The sequence below is a fragment of the Procambarus clarkii genome, chromosome 3, assembly GCF_040958095.1.
Source record: "Procambarus clarkii isolate CNS0578487 chromosome 3, FALCON_Pclarkii_2.0, whole genome shotgun sequence".
Classification (NCBI taxonomy): domain Eukaryota; kingdom Metazoa; phylum Arthropoda; class Malacostraca; order Decapoda; family Cambaridae; genus Procambarus; species Procambarus clarkii.
Genome location: NC_091152.1, coordinates 12,103,705 through 12,120,624, shown reverse-complemented (window position 1 = coordinate 12,120,624; position 16,920 = coordinate 12,103,705). Strand labels below are relative to the sequence as shown.

At 47.4% G+C, this 16,920-nt stretch overlaps 1 protein-coding gene across 25 annotated transcripts in view; it reads left to right on the top strand.

Annotated features, from left to right (window-relative positions):
• Window positions 1-16,920, top strand: part of LOC123760896 (CUGBP Elav-like family member 4) — a 1,099,894-nt gene that overhangs the window by 874,319 nt on the left and 208,655 nt on the right. The gene's annotated exons all lie outside the window — the stretch shown is intronic.

The window sequence follows — 16,920 nt, the reverse complement described above, 5'->3', positions numbered from 1 at the left end:
AGATGAGCACGTTAGGGGTACGCTTTTTTTTTTCTTGTAAAGCCACTAGCACGCATAGCGTTTCGGGCAGGTCCCTAGTCCTAATTTTCTCTGGAATATGTCCCACCAAATTGTTTAATAACCAGGTACCCTTTTACTGTTGGGTGAACAGAGACTACAGTTAAGGATTGGAGTCCCAGTCAATCCTCCCCAGCCAGGATACGAACCCAGGTCAAAGTGCTCGCGAAGTGCTGGGCAAGTGCTTTACTACCGTACCATGGGGACTGCCATAGTGTTTACATGTAGGTAGTGCCACCTAGTGGTGGTTGGGTGTAGTGTGTTGGTGAGCCGACTAGCAATAAGTGAAAGCACTCTGGCCGTCACTTTGAGGTCAAATAACACTTGGATGGTATTTCAGTTTTTAAAAGAGTGGTTTCAAGGTAACTCAGTTGAGTATTCCGCGGTCTCTCCCTTGCACCAGCATGACCAACACACATTTTGAAAAGATCACAATTATGCAGGTATATAATGTCAACCTGTCTTGGCTGTGCAAAATCATGTCAATGGGAAGAGGAAGGTCTTGTTTAAAGGAGCAACTGAGCTGAGAAAGAATACCTGCACATTTTTAGTGACATTGAACCAATGTTATTGAAATTGGACTAACATTGATCCTTGTGTTCCTGCTGGGATAATGTTACAGTTTGTTTCCTTCAAAATATACTGGTGAGAACACAGATACAGTAGACAGATAATAAAATACAAAAGCCTCTCCAGTCATAGTATATTGTGATTTCAGTTGGCTGGCAATGGTATAGCTGAATGATTGAACTCTAACCAAAAATGTCGTTTTCTGTGGGGAGCTTTTATAGCTCCCTGGAGCTTACTGGACTGATATGTATGTATTTGACCATGATATCAGTCGATTGGAGTTCTTTGCCTACCAGGGACCATGAGCCAGAACCTGGTCCCTTCAGAGAGGCTAGGGAAGTAATGGCCCGTAATTACCTAAGTGTAATTACCTAAGTGTAGTTACAGGATGAGAGCTACGCTCTGTGGAAACCCCCATGTGTTTGGAAGCATTCAATGTCTGCCATCAACCGGGGTTGTCACCCAGAAAGGTAGGCGTAACAATATAAATCCCACATGGTAAACATTGCTACCTAAAAGCCAAACAGGAAGGAAAAACTCCCAAACTAAAACAAGCAAAAATCATTACTGCTATCACGCCGCTCGTCCTCACAGCCTCCCCTTCCCTGGGGGGAACCCTGGACCCCCACGCGCCGGCTGCTCAAGCATTCATTTCTCAGCTGATGTCTGACTGTGGCAGTTGTCGACTCTGGCCTCTCATTCTGTACAGTGTTGTGCCTTGTGGTGTTTTTCTGTGGTGCAGTGTGCAGGCCAAGAGTAATTCATCAGTACTGGGGCTGCATGCACTTAGGGTCTCCTTCCCTAAGCGCCCTGTAAGTACAGTACTGCTGTTGCATTCTGGGTTCCCTTCTACAGGGCGTCTGGGAACCACTTCCGCAGGGATCTTTTGCTGCTCTGCAATTGCTCACCCTCGGGGTCAGCTGGGGTTTTCCTTCCCTTTGTTTGGCCTTGGGGTAGGAAGTGGTATCGTTGCTGGTACATTTTGAAACCGCACCCATGTATTGACTTGCAAGGTACTGGGCAGCTTGTCTCCCATTATATACAGTGGCCGGTTCTGTTCCTCTTGGTGACATTGTGCTTTCGTGGGGCTTTCATTTTCTTTTTGTTTATTTTGCCTGGTGGGGGTCTGCCCCCTTGGTTTTGATCCACCTTCTGGTATATTAGGGGTCCTCTACTAGGTCCTCATGCTTGCACACTTTGCAGGGGCGTGCAACGTTTTAGCAGTTTCTCTTAGTAGTTTGGGCCAACTGGTTAGCAGTACTTTGCCTGGGCTTTCCTTAGCAGTCAGCCTAAGGGCCCTGGAAAACCCCATTTGGGCCTCACTGGACCTATGGATGCATCCTCTGGGTTCCAACCCGCCGAGTGCGGGGTTGATGGTTGCTCTGTCCCTTTGTCTCACTGTCTTGCCTCTGACATACTGCCTGCTGGGTCAATGACACCTTTGACCCAGAGTCCTGCGAGTCTTGTTCCTTATTTGTGCACCAGTTTACCCATTCTACTGATATTGATGTTCGGGTACAGGCAGCTTCAGCATTGCATGCACGGTATCGATTACTGTAGCGTGCTAGGTTGGTTGCTCACCCAGATGCCCCAAGGTTGCCCCGTTTGGGTTATAAAGACCCAGCCTTGGGGGCACTAGTTGCTTCAACTTTAGTTTCATCTGCGCTCCTGAGTCCTTCCCAGGTTGGTGGGGTTTCTGATGGTTTCAGAGTTAGGCAGGTTTTAGATGGAAGTGAGATTTAGGCAGCTTCGGGGGCTACCCCATTCAGGTTGGCGATGGAGGCACTTAACCGGTTTCTCCTGCTGAAGCTTCTGGATCTTACCAGCAGACCCACTTCTTTTCTGATTTTCCCCTGGACTCAGCCTTTCCTATGGGGGCTGAGGATGTGGAGGCCAGCTCTGCCCCGGGTCCTGACGTGGAGGATCCCGGGGTTGGGGAGGAGTTGACTTGGGTGGGGGGGGGGGGGGTGCTTGGGCCCCGTTTTCCCCGCTTGTGTGTTGGTACTCTCTTCGCACAGCTTGTTGCTGCAGAGGGAGGGGTTTCCTTATCCGCCTCCCTGTATGATGAGTATGCTTTGTCGTCGGCTCCTCCCCAAGTTTGGTTCTGGGTTCCCTTGGGTTCCTTTGGGTTAAATAAATAAATAAATAAATAAATAAATAAATAAATAAATAAATAAATGTTTATTCAGGTAAGGTACATACATACAAGAGATTTTTACAAAAATTGCTAGGTTTATAGATAGAGCTGGTACATACAATGCCTAAAGCCACTATTACACAAAGCGTTTCGGGCAGGAAAAACATTAAAGACTAAAACTTAATACTAATTGAGTTTAAAGTATAAAATGTGTTGAGAACAAATAAATAAAAATAAGAAAAGGGGGAACATGGCTGAAAAAGCAGCACAAATATAATTAGGTTGACAAACAGCGGTGTTTAAAAAAAAAAACAGACATGGGTTGACAATACAGGGGTAAGGTAGGTTACAGGGAATTTATTAGGTAGTGCTTCGTTTTTATCTTAAAGTGGTTGAGAGAGGTACAGTCTTTAACATGATATTGAAGTAGATCTACTTCATCTACCTGCCCTGCCAAAAATCTACTAAAAGTAGATTTTTGGCAGGGTTCTTCGGTTCCTTCCTTCCGGAGGTTTTTGGCTTCTTAAATCCCACCTAAGGAGGTTCAGGAGCCCTTCGCTGCGTACCTTCTGTGAGACCTGGATAATGCTTCGGTGATGGATCCCTCTTCTTTTGAGTTCGGGTCAATTTTCCCCTTTTGGATGCATTACGAGGTACAAGAGTCTTCCTGACTGGCAGACTGCCCTTTCTTTTTGTTGGGCACATGGCACGGGTTTTGTCGGACCTACATGCTTGTTTGGCAGGAGACTTCTACTGTTGTATATGTTTACCTGGGAGCAAGTTTGAGCACCTAAATGTGTGCTTGTTTGCCCCTGTGCTTCCTAGGGACTTTGGCGTTGTACAGCTCCATGTACAGGGTCATTCCCTTTCGGCTGCCTGGGTTGCTGAGGATTAGCACGCCCTTAGGCACTTTGCCTCGGTCTTGCTTTTCTTTTCCCTTCTTGAGCTGTCAAGAATGTTGGATTGTAATCTTTAGCTTGGATTGGCCTGAGAAGGATGTGGAGGCACTGAGTGCCGGGTCTTCATCTGATGCGCTTGCCTCCACGGCTTGGAGAATGTTAAAGTCGTTTGTACCGATTCTTATTAAGGAGGAGGTGTCTCTGTTTTTTTTATTCTCGCCTTTCATGTCTGTGCTTGCACTCTCTTTGGAATCCACTTGGGCTCTGGCTCTGGTTGCCTTTTTGTCAGTTGCTGTTTGCAGAGTCTGCTGTCATGCAGTTTCTACAGGCAGCCTCGTCTATTTGCCGTCTCATGTTGGATTTTTTGGTTCTGGGGGGGGGGATAGGGGGGTGGCTCTTCTCGGAAATGTCGTGGAAGGCCAGTGGTATCAGCTTCTGAGCTCGTGCTTCCTTCGGAGCCAGCGTCGTGATCGCTCTGCCCATTGGTCAGCTTCTGGTAAGGGGTGTTGGCCCTTTCGTGGGTCACCACATTGATGGGGCAATGGGGGGAAGGCTCGCCCTGTTTGCTCACTCCTGGTCCCATGATTCGTGGGCATTTCGGATCATCTCCTCCGGCCTGCGGTGGCGTTGGGTGGCTCATCCTCCTTCGGGGGGTTCGGGGCTGGCAGGGCAGGGCAGGGCAGGCATTATCCAACTGTTGGGTTGTCTTGGAGTGGGTACACTTGGGCATTGTCAAAACGTCCACGTCCCTCAGGTGGGTTTCCTGCCTGTTTCCAGTCCTGAAATGGAACTGTGCAGATCTGAGGTTCATTCTGGATTTGTCCCATCTGAACCCCTGGAACTTTTGCCCTGCCTTTCGGATGACCATTCTGTCCCAGGTCTGGCTTCTCTTGGATGGCGTCGTGTGCTTGGATGGCGTCTCTGGGCCTCCAGGATGCGTATTGGCACATCCCAATTCATCCGGGGTACAGGGACAGGTTAGGTTTTGTGGTGGGATATTAGACTTTCCACTTCTGTTGCCTTCCATTTGGCTTGAATTTGGCACCTTGTGTGCTCATGTGTCTTACCTGGATTGTGGTGACCTATCTGAATCTGTTAGGGGTTCGGGTTCTGGCCTACTTCGATGACTGGCTGGTGTGGGCACCCGGTCGGTCTGTATGTCTGCTCACTAGGGGAGTTGCTCACCCAGCTTGCCAGGTTTGGGTTCCTGGTGAATTGGAGGAAGTCTCATCTGGTCTTGTCTCAGGTATGGACTTTGCTATGTCTTGTGTGGGACTCACGGACCGCTTCTTTGTCTCTCCCTCAGGAGGCGTTGCTGCGGCTGCAGTCCCACCTTCAGCTGTTTTTGGGGAGCTCCCAGGTCACGAGTCGGTTGCTCGAGCAGCTGTGTGGGAGTCTGAACTTTGCCTTGCTAGTCTACCTGCCGGGACGGGTGTGGCATTGGTGTTTGTTCTAGTTCCTTCGGGGCCGTCCCTTCCGGCGCTCTCGCAATCGCTAGGTTCAGTATCTGGGGGCCTTGAATCAATTGCTGCATCGCCGGCTTCCCGTGTTTTTTTGGGGTTTATTGCCATGGCACCTAGCTGAGCCTTTGCTCAATGTGTTCACGGACACTTCGTCTCTCGGCTGGGGCTTTGTGACCAGTGCTCACCAGGCCGGTCAGGGTCGATTGCCACCATCCTTCCATCAGGCTCACAGTACGTTGTGGGAGTTGGCGACAGTTCGGCTGTCGCTTCAGAGTGTTTGGGTCACTTCGGGTTCGATCATCCAGCTCCATTCAGACTGTACTCCAGTGGTTCATTGCCTGAACCATAGGGGTTCTCTTCGATCCTTGGCCCTTAGGGGCTGGTCTCTTTGAGTGATTCATCTGCTGGATTCTCGGGGTTTGGCTCTCCGTGCAATTCATATTCGAGGGGTGTCCAATGTCCCAGCGGATCTTGGTCCTGTATCTTGGTCCATTCTCCTGTCCACAGATTGGACGGTCGACGCCGACTGCTTCAGTTGACTCTGCCAGACGTACAGACTCCCAGAGGTGGACCTCTTTGTGTTGGCATGGTTCCGGCATCTTCCATTGAATGCCACGTGGCGCACTTCCCCAACTGCGAGGCATGTTGGATGGTTTTCGGCATCCAACCTGGCTCCTGGCTTGGTTGGAAACTTACCAGGGAAGAGTGGTCTGTTGGCCCCTTGGTGGCTGGCCCAGCCATGGTTTCAGGTGCTGCTTGCTCGGTGTCCGAGCTTGAGATGTTTTCCAGTTCGTTTTACTCCTCCACTCTTCGCGTCTGGTATTTTTGATACGGGTATATCACCATCTGTATGGTGATCAGGTGGCTTCATTGATGGTGTCTCACCTGAGAGCTTCATCTCGGCAACAGTATGAGGTTTCCTGGCATTCTTTTTGCCACTTTTTGTCTCTTCGTAGGTTGTCTTCCATTTCTGTTTGGGTTGTCATGTCCTTTCTTTCTTGGCTCTTTCAGGACCGGCATTTGATGCCTAATACTGTCGCCTCATTTTGTACGGCGCTGGCGGAGCCATTTCAACTTACTTTTGGGGTGGATGTCACTTCGGCCCCATTCTGTAAGCTTTCTCGTGCATTGTTTCACCTCCAGCCTGCTCATGCGCTGCCTGAGCTGTTCTGGTCTTTGGACGGGGTGCTCTCTTTTCTCTCTTCTCCTAGGTTTGTGGTGGCCCCTTCAATTCAGGATTGTTTATCTAAGGCTCTTTTTCCTGTTGGCCTCTGGCCTCTGTCGGGTTGGGGAGCTTCATGCTCTCTGGCGCAGGAGTTTCTGCTCTTTTGGTCTTCGTGGTAGGTTTATTCGGTTGCAGCTGTCTCCTTTTCAAGCAAAGAATGAGTTGGCAGCTTTCCAGAGGGGTCCTTGGGTTGTGGATGCTTGGTTGGTCAGGCTGGGGGTGTGCATCATGTGTTGTGTCCGGTTGCGGCTCTTCCCTGTTATTTGCACGTCAGGGCCTCTGTGGCTAGGGATGCACTTTGGGTTGATCCAGTTTCTCTTCTTCCCTGTTCCAGGGCTCGGGTCTTCCAGGTCGTCTGCAGGGTTATTCGGTCCAGCCAGCCAGTGGTCTATCCTCGTGCCCATGATGTTTGTAAGTTAGCTGCTTTGGCTGCCATCTTTGGCAACATGTCTTGGGCTTACATTCAGGCATGAGGATTTTGGAGGTCGAACAGGGTCCTGGCCGCCTGTTACCTGGTTAATGCTCCATGGCCCTAATCGGGCGTGTGTTACTTTAGGTTGCAGGCTGCAGCTAGTTGTCTCGACTTCGAGTTGAGAAGCGAGTGGTGGCCACCTCCCAGGTAAGTCCCTCTTTTCCCTTTTCTCCAGTTAGGTAGCTCCGGGAAGCTGTAGGGCTTCCCACAGAAAACCAGTACTGAATGTAATGAAACGCTATTTTCTGGATGAGCCCCAGAGGCTCCTTGGCACCTTCCCTCCCTCTGGTTGGCTTTTTTTGTGTTATTTTAGATGCTCAGCCTCGGAACAGAAGCTGCTGGAGCAGCCCGCTGGGTCTGGGGATCCCCCTCTCTCTCCCAGGATGTTTGCTTGTTTGTTTTAGTTTGGGAGTTCTGCCTCCCTGATCGGCTTTTAGGTAGCAATTTTTATCACGTGGAATTTTTTTGTTACGCCTACCTTTCTGGGTGCCAACCCCAGTTGATGGCAGACATGGAATGCTTCCGTACACATGGGGAGTTTCCATAGGCTATTGCTCCCCTATCCTCTCTGAGGGGGGCCAGGTTCTGGCTCGTGGTCCCTGGTAGGAAAAGAACTCTAATCAACTGATGCCATGATCTAATACATACATACATATCAGCCCCGATAAGCTCCAGGGAGCCTCTAGGGCTCACCCAGAAAATGGCGTTTCATTACGTTCAACGCTGGTTTTTTCCCTAATATGCTGGTGGGGGTATGTGACTGGCTTATATATACAGTAATAAGAATACAGTGTGCAAATAACTGTCTTACATTGTGCACATAAATACTGTATACAGAATAAACATACTGGAAATATGGAAATCGTTACGGCAACTAAAAAAATGGATTTTTACTAAAATCCTCTTATATGTAATTCAGATTTTTAAAAATATTTGATAAATATCTAGTTCTCAAAGTACACCCTTGAACTTCATAAATTATACACACCACCATTAGCCAGTCACCGTAAACGACATGTTCAGTTTCTTCTGGTACGGACACATATCAGCAAACTCCACCATATGAAAATGCCTGTTCATATCCTGTGTATACTGTGCATTTTATTATGTTAAATTACCATCTTTTGATACTAGCCCATTGAATGATAATGTTATTAACTATGAGTTTTGACATTTAGTTTCCCCTAAAAATTTTCATAACATTGCAATAATAGCAAGCCCCTTTGCTTCTTAAATTTTGTAAGAGTTTACTTCTAATTGTAATGGAATTAATATTTTTTTCAGACTAATATACTGCAGATTCTTGCATAGTGAAAGGTAATCTTATGAAAATATGAAATTTTGACAATTTAGCCAAAGCTAAAAATTAAAAATCCCCCTTTAACAACTGATAAATTTTCTGGGAGGAGCCCCTTGGTGGCTCCCTGAAGCTATCTGGCTGAGATGGCTCCCCACTACTGAGTCACATTAGTTGCAGGAGTCATGTTTGGCCTACCAGAGACCAGAATCTGGTTTTCCTAACAGAGGTGCATGGAGCAGGAGAAGATTATCACCACCCACACCGGGAAATGAAGGAAATGGGAAATGAAGCATCAGAACGGCTAAACGATTTGGCAAACGATTCAGATTTAATAATTGATTCAGGCGACTAGTGGGAACTCATTAGTACCAATTACAGTACTAGCAACAGGCAGCCCAGAGCCCGGCCCACAGGTGACTTCAATGGTCAATCGTATGTTGCTGATATTGACTCACTTAGTCGTTCTCTTCGGGTCTATGGCATGGCTTGTTATGGATCGACCTGTTGAGTCTGTATACTTGCTATGTGTGAGTTTAAGGTGTTCTTTGGCAGCACTCCTTATTCTCCACTCGAGGACTCGCAGTTTCCTCTGGTGCTCCTCAAGGACGTGAACAAGGGACAGCTCCTTGTCCAGCTACCTGTGGTTTCTGGAGCACTTATTCTGGAGGACCACAGGGCTCATACCCATTTGATGTCTGCCATGCATTTTTGGGCTGTCGGGGAGCTTTTCTGATTGGGGAGGGGGGTCCCTTGTTGGTCCCTGAAGCTACTATCACTGATAGTGCCATACTACTAGGTGCCATTGGTTGCTGAGGTCTATTTCACCTACCAGGGACCATGAGCTAGAGCCTGGTCCCCCCTCAGAGAGGAGCAGGGAGCAATGGCCATAATGATAAAGTTTCAATGAATTTCATGTCTTCTATTACCAGGGAAAGAACCCAGAAAACAGCAAAACAATACACTGCTTGGTGAGAAGACAGACCATTTGTCTCAAAACTGTGAAATGAACTCCCCCAACAATGTAAACAAACAATCAAAAATTCATAAAACTAGCATCAGCCTATTTGCACTACCTCCGCCCCCCCTCCCCTCATTAATGAGAGGAGGGAGGCAGCCAGCTGTTTACCCGCAGTTCTATTTCTGTGTAGTGAGTGCATGGTGGCCTCAGTTGCTCTGGCTGCAGTCTTTCACTTATCAGCTGATTGGTGTTTTGCCTTAGTAGCTGTTCCTTGTGCACTTTGGTGCCATGTGAGCCAGGAAGGTATGGAGTTCTTGGAGCTACATGTGCTCAGAGCTCTCTTCCCTGGGTGCTCCTTTAATGCTGCCCTTGTGCTGCCAGGGTTACCTCTCCTGGAGTGATCGCCCTGTTGGAGGTCCTCGCTTGTGGTGGGCCTCTCCCTTCTTGAGATGTCTTGAGATGATATCGGGGCTTAGCATCCCTGTGGCTCGGTCCTCGACCAGGCCTCCTTTTTTGTTACACATTCCCAGGAAGCAGCCTGTAGCAGTTGTCTAACTCACAGGTACCTATTTACTGCTAGGTGAACAGGGGGCATCAGGGTGAAAGAAACTCTGCCCATTTGTTTCCGCCTCCACCGGGGATCGAACCCGGAACCTTACGACTACAAATCCTGAGTGCTATCCACTCAGCCGTCAGGTCCCCGTACCATACAGACCTTCCTTCCACCACTACATAATGCTTGAAGGTTTCAAGCCAATATGCAAAGGTCTTCTCCAGATATTGTATGGGTGTCACGAATACAATAAAACATCTTGGAATCCTTTCAAAATCATCAAAGATCTGTACTAGATTTACATAATAATAAATAGCATAAGATAATTAAGAGATCCACATGAGTACATATATGCATATATTCATAATCCTAATAATCCTAATATTAAACATAATAATAAATATTCATAATCCCTGGGTGAATCAGTGGTCTTTGACTTTTTGTTGGGGTGATTTTGGCTGGTGCTTAGGTTTGCGTGCTGCATTATCCTGCTATACCAACAGGCACGACAAGGTCGGCCTTTCCAGCCTAGTGGTCCTATGTTAGCCTACTATTCTCTCCTTATACAGTATTCTTCATCTTGGTCTGGGGTTCTGAGAGAGTCCTCGTTTTCCTTGACTTTTGGCTTCCAAGTACAGTATTTTGTATTTGGAATATGAGATCAAAACCAGCACTTCTTATGGATGTTATTAAGTTTGTACCTGGTGTCTTTGTGCATATTTTTCTCTTTGCGGTGGCGAACTTCAGGAGAGCATGTTTATTAGGAATTATTTGTAAATATTCCCAGTATCTGGGCATACCTGTATATTCTGAAGGCCCTAAAAAATCCCTGTCGGTTTGGTGGTTCTTGTGGTCCTCCCACTGTCCCCACCTTTGCTTTGAGCTAGATTCAGGATTGCGTGTCGTCCATTCCATGTAATGATGTTTGGTCGGTTACTGGCATCTTGAATCCCTCTTTAGATTCTCCGTGCCTTACACGGCCCGTTCGTGTGTTTTGTGGCCCGTTCTCTTGGGTTTGGGTTTGGGTTTGCGGGCAGCCTACCTTCCACTCGTGTTGGCTCTCTTCGCCTCTTCTTGGGCAGGCGAAGATGACTCGTCCTGTTTTCACCTCGGGGGCATTTTTGTGGGGAGCCTCGTTGGCTCTCTGAAGCTATTCGAACTGGTATGTGCTATATTAGTTTGGGGCCATCAGTCACAAGCATCCTTTTGCCTACCAGGACCACGAGCCAGAACCTGGCTCCCTCAGTGAGGTGCAGGGAGCAATGGCCTACGAACACTTTACATTTAAAGTATGTTATAATTGCCATTTACTGGGGAAGGACCCAGAAAGATAGGCTATCTTGAGGTTATCTTGAGATGATTTCGGGGCTTTTATAGTGTCCCCGCGGCCCGGTCCTCGACCAGGCCTCCACCCCCAGGAAGCAGCCCGTGACAGCTGACTAACAACCAGGTGCCTATTTTACTGCTAGGTAACAGGGGCATAGGGTGAAAGAAACTCTGCCCATTGTTTCTCGCCGGCGCCTGGGATCAAACCCAAGACCACAGGATCACAAATCCAGTGTGCTGTCCGCTCGGCCGACCGGTTCCCAGGCAAATCAAAACAGACCACTGTCTGGTTAACCTGTACAATCTACAACCTAAAAGATCAAAATAACTTCCCTAGAAAGAAACCAAACAAGCAACACCTCATGCAACCAGGACTTCAGCCTGTTAGTGCTGCCCCCTCTCCCCCTTAAAGGGGGGGGGGGGGAGGAGGAGCCGGCAGCCCACCACCCCAGTTGTTTTGTTTGTTTTTGTTTGTGATATATACAAGAGTTGTTACATTCTTGTACAACCACTAGTACGCGTAGCATTTTGGGCAGGTCCCTGGAATACGATCCCCGCCGCGAAGAATCGTTGTTACAACCAGGTACCCATTTTACTGTTGAGTTAAACAGAGGCTACAGTTAAGGATTTGTGCCCAGTAAATCCTTCCCGGCCAGGATACGAACCCATGACAAAGCGCTCGCGGAACGCCAGGCGAGTGTCTTACCACTACTCCACGGAGACTATTCTTACCACTACACCACGGAGACTACACCACAGAGTTCTTGAACTGATGTACTGGCAGTCAGATCAGTCACTTCTGGCCTCAAGTTCCTGTTCTGGATTTTTACCTGTGTGGCTGTTCCAGCTGTGTGTGTGTGTGTGGTGTGGTAGCCAGGTGTCTTCAAGTACAGGGATTGCATGCACCTAGGGCAACCTTCCCTAGGTGCTCCATAAGTACTGCCCTTGCGTGTCAGGGTTATCTTCCCTGGGACATTCGAGAATCACTCCCCATTTGAGGACTTTGTTGCTTGTCATTGTCTTCGCCTCTGGGGGTATGTCGGAGGTCTGGGGTTTCCGTCTTGCCCAGGATAGGGGAGTGTTATTGGCTGGGTGGGGCAAACTGCGGCCAGTGCAGGTCGCTTTACTTCAACGCAGCAGCCAATGTTTCTCTCTCATTGCCAGTTTGTTTGTTGTGTGTCTTCAGGGGTTTTGTTTTTTCTTTAATGGCATTTCTGGGGGGAGCCCCTTCAGCTCCCCAGAGCTATCCGGGCTGATATGAATGTATTAGACCCTGGCATCAAAGTGAATAGAGTTCTAGGCTTACCGGAGACCACAAGCCAGAACCTGGCCCCCTCAGAGAGGCACGAGGAGCAATGGCCTATAGAAACCTGTGTGTGGTTTGAAGCATTCTGTGTCTGCATTCGACTGGGTCAGGCACCCAGAAAGGTAGGTGCCCCAAAACAAACCCTATCTGGTTTAAAAATTGCTACAGAAAGCCGAACTATTGGACAGAACAACCCGAACAAAAAACGAGCATGACGTCACAACTATCACTGCGCCGCCGTCTGCGCAGCTCCCCCCTCCCCATGAGGGGGAAAGAGGTACCCCCAGATCCTTGCGCTGGCAATCCACACCCACAATTCTGTGGCTGATGTGAGACCTGGCAGTTGTGCGACTCTGGCTCCAAACTTGGTCCAGTGCTGTGCCTTGTGGTGTGGTCCTGTCCTTAATGGTGTGCGAGCCAGTAGTAGTTTCACCAGTACTCGGGCTGCATGTGCCTAGGGTTACCTTCCCCAGGTGCTCTGTAAGTACTGCCCTTGTGGCTTGGGGTTCCTTTCCACAAGTCGCTTGGGACCTACCTCTGCTGTGGTCTTTTGCTGCTCGGTGATTGCCTGCCCTTAGAGTCAGCTGAGGTATTTCATGCGCCCCTGTTTGCTTCTGGTAGGAGGCAGCTTCGTCACAGATAGGGGCACAAGGAAGGGGCACAAGGTAGGGGCATAAGGTACTGTGCAGCTTGTTTTCACTATAATACGGCGGCCGGATGTGTTCTGCCCGTGACGTTGTACTCATGCAAGTTTTTTTTTCTGCCTGGTGGAGGGTTTTCCCCATGGTGTTTTGACCCTTAACGTTCTACATTCTTGGTGGTCCTCCGCTAGGTCCCCGTGTGTGTACACGTCATGGGAGTTCAGCACTTAGTAGTTTGTTTGGAAGTTTGGGGTACCGGTTAGCAGTACCTTGCCTGGACTTCCCTTAGCAGTGTGTCTAAGGGCCCTGGAAACCCCCCCACCCCTCACTGGGGATCAGTTGTCCTTGGAGACTTACCAAGGGAGAGCAGTGCCATTGGCCCCTTGGTGGCTGGCCAAATCTTGGTTTCAGGCGCTGCTTGCTCAGTGTCTGAACGAATTGTTTTCCCGTGGCTCTGTGTCTTTCAGCAGATTGGGCCAGTCCGTTACATAGCTGGTTCCATCTTCTCAAGTCTTCACGTCTGGTCTTTCTGACACGTGTCTAGCATCACTTGTATAGTGATCAGGTGGCTTTGTTGATGGTGTCCCACCTGCATGCTTCATCTCGGCGACAGTATGAAGTTTCCTGGCAGTCCTTTCGTTATTTCTTGCCCCTCCGTAGGTTTTCTTCTGTTTCGGATAGAGTTGTCTCTTGAACTTCCTTTTGTGGTTGTTTCAGGATCGTCATCTTATGCCGAATACTGTTGCCTCATATCGTGCAGTGCTGGCGGAGCCGCTTCAGCTTGCATACGGGGTAGATGTTACTTTTGCAGCCGTGTTGGTCGGGTTTTGGAGTTTCATGCTTTCCATCGGTACAGAGATTTCTGCTCTTTTGGTCCTGGTGGTAGGTTTGTTTGTTTGCAGCCATCTCCTTCTTTTGCTCTTTTGGTCCTGGTGGTAGGTTCGTTCGGTTGCAGCCGTCTCCTTCTTTTGCTCTTTTGGTCCTGGTGGTAGGTTCGTTCGGTTGCAGCCATCTCCTTCTTTTGCTCTTTTGGTCCTGGTGGTAGGTTTGTTTGTTTGCAGCCGTCTCCTTCTTTTCTGGCAAAGAATGAGACTGCTTCTTTGTGGAGGGGTTCTTGGGTTGTTGATGCTTGGTTGGTTCGGCTGGGGGTGCATCATGTGTTGTCTGGTTGCAGCTCTTTTTTTTTTTTTTTTTTTTTTTTTTATTTGAGATATATACAAGAGTTGTTACATTCTTGTACAGCCACTAGTACGCGTAGCGTTTCGGGCAGGTCCCTGGAATACGACCCCCGCACAGAATCGTTTTTACAACCAGGTACCCATTTTACTGTCGAGTTAAACAGAGGCTACAGTTAAGGATTTGCGCCCAGTAAATCCTTCCCGGCCAGGATACGAACCCATGACAAAGTGCTTGTGGAATGCCAGGTGAGTATCTTACCACTACACCACGGAGACTGGTAACGTTTGGCGTTACCTGTTTGCCATATCCTGGTGGCGCGCACATGAAAAGCGTGCACCTACTCACATGAAAATCCTAGTGTCATCTGCAAATGATGATACAGTACTGTAGTTTGTATCTTTATCTGTGTCGGATATTAGGATGGGAAAAATTACTGAAGCAAGTACGGTACCTTGGAAGACTGAGCTCTTCGCAGTAGGTTATCCAGATTTTACTGTGTTGACTATTACATTCTGTGTTCTGTTCATTAGGAAGTTGAAAATCCATCTCTCTATTTTGCCAGTAATTCATTTTATATGTATTTTGTATACAATAACACCATGGTCACATTTGTCTAAAGCTTTTACAAAGTCTGTGCTGGGTCTATCACCATTTGTATGGTAATTACCTAAGTGTAATTGTAATTGTAATTACCTAAGTGTAAGTGGTGGGCATGTGGCTGGGTTATTGGTATTCTGCCTGTGTGTCTCTTTGTAGTGGCAATATGAAGTTGCTGGAGCTCATTTTGCCTCTTGTTCCTTCGTCTTTCTGTGATGTCAGTTCCATTGGTTTTGTAGTTTTTTGTCCTGAGTGTTTTTGGAAAGTCATCTTATGCCTAATACAGTTGCTTCTTATTTTTTGGCATTGCCAGAGCTGCTATTGCTTGCATTAGGCATTGATACAGCTTTGACACCTCTGGTCAGTTTTATTATCTCTGGTCAGTTTTTTCACCTCTGGTCAGTTTTTTCACCTCTGGTCAGCGATATGCTTGTCTTGAGCCATCTTGGTCTCTTGACAGTGTTGGTGTTTCTTTCCTATTTTGGGTTCACAGTTGCCCCTATGGTCCATGATATTTTTCTTAAGCCTGTATTTTTGTTGGCTTTCACCTCTGGCTGTAGGGTTTGGGAGCTTTATGCTCTTCCCCAGAGGTGGAGGTTCTGTTCCCTGGTGGGTTGTTTGGTTATTTGCAAGCCTCTCATTTTGTAGCGAAGAATGAGTCGGCTGGTTTCTAGAGGGGTTCTTTTGATGATTGATGCTTGACTGGTCTGGCTTGGGGTAATTACCTAAGTGTAGTTACAGGATGAGAGCTACGCTCGTGGTGTCCCGTCTTCCCAGCACTCTTTGTCATATAACGTTTTGAAACTACTGACGGTCTTGGCCTCCACCACCTTCTCACCTAACTTGTTCCGACCATCTACCACTCTGTTTGCATCTGTGTTTAGCTAGTTTAAATCTATGACCTCTTGTTCTTAAAGTTCCAGGTCTCAGGAAATCTTCCCTATCGATTTTATCAATTCCTGTTACTATTTTCTATGGGTGTATCATTTGCTGTGTCTGGTGATGGTGCTCTGGAGCTATCTTCATGCCACCACTTCTGTCTCAGGGATACTCTGTTGATTGACCTGTATTGTTTGGTCTCCTGTTTGAAGGCTTATATTTTTTCAGGTTGTCTTCCATGATATTAATGCTAGTCAGCCTGCAGCCTATCCTCTGGCCCATGATGTTTGCACACTTGCAGCTTTGGTTACTGTTTTCTCTCGCTTATCATGGGCTGGTTTTTGGGCTCAGGCATTTAGGAAATCTCTTTGGGTTCTGTTGACCCATATGGTAACCATTCTCCTTTTCCCTGGTTTTCCCTTGTCTTCCTTCTTCTTTGTGATTAGCTTCAATGAGCCACAAGGGGCTCCTCCCAGAAAGTCAGTGTTGAATATAATGAAACTCCTTTTTTTTTTTTTGTTAGAGCCCTAGTGGCTTCCTGACTTTCTCCTTCCCTACCAGGTTTGTTGGTTTGCTGTGCATCAGCCCCAGACTGAACTTGGAGCCAGTTCTGGGCTCTGGGCTCTGGGTCACCTGGTGAGGGGGTCATTGGTACTAACAGGGTCAAGCTACTTTTAAGTGTACCAATTATTTTGACTTACTCGTTAGTGGAGTCATTTGACTGTTTCAATGTTTTGTTTTCTATGACCCTTGAAGTTGTCTGTAAAGCTTCACTGACTTTCTGGATGCTTTCCCAGTGAGCATAATGATAATCATCACTATGCCTCTGCTCCTGTGTCTGTGAAGGGGAAGGGGGGGGGGGGGAATAGGTTCTGGGTCTGGTCTCTGGTAAGCCAAACAGGACTTCTGGGATTGATGTGACCCAGTAGTAGGGCAGCCATCTCAGCAAGACAGCTTCAGGGAGCCACCGGGGTCTCTACCAGAAAGAGGCGTTTCATTACATTCAATGCTTTTTTTTTGAAGAGTTATAAAATCATTCACATTATAAAGAATAATCATTACATGCATTGCTTACAATTTGAAAGTACAGTACTGTATATTCAGTCATTTTAATTTAAAAGTAAATTCATATACAGTATATAAATTTGGCATTATTGCTGTGTTGCTTAATATCATGGTATTAGAAACAAAATTTCCCTATCATAAGCTTTACCATATTATCTGTAATATCTTTCAATATAGTGTAATTAGCATTTATTGAATGCAGAGAGTAACTGCTCTAGAATTTTTTTTATCTTACAGAACTTGCAATTTTCTAAGGCAGAAATGTCAAATATTATTAAATATTTCATAATGGA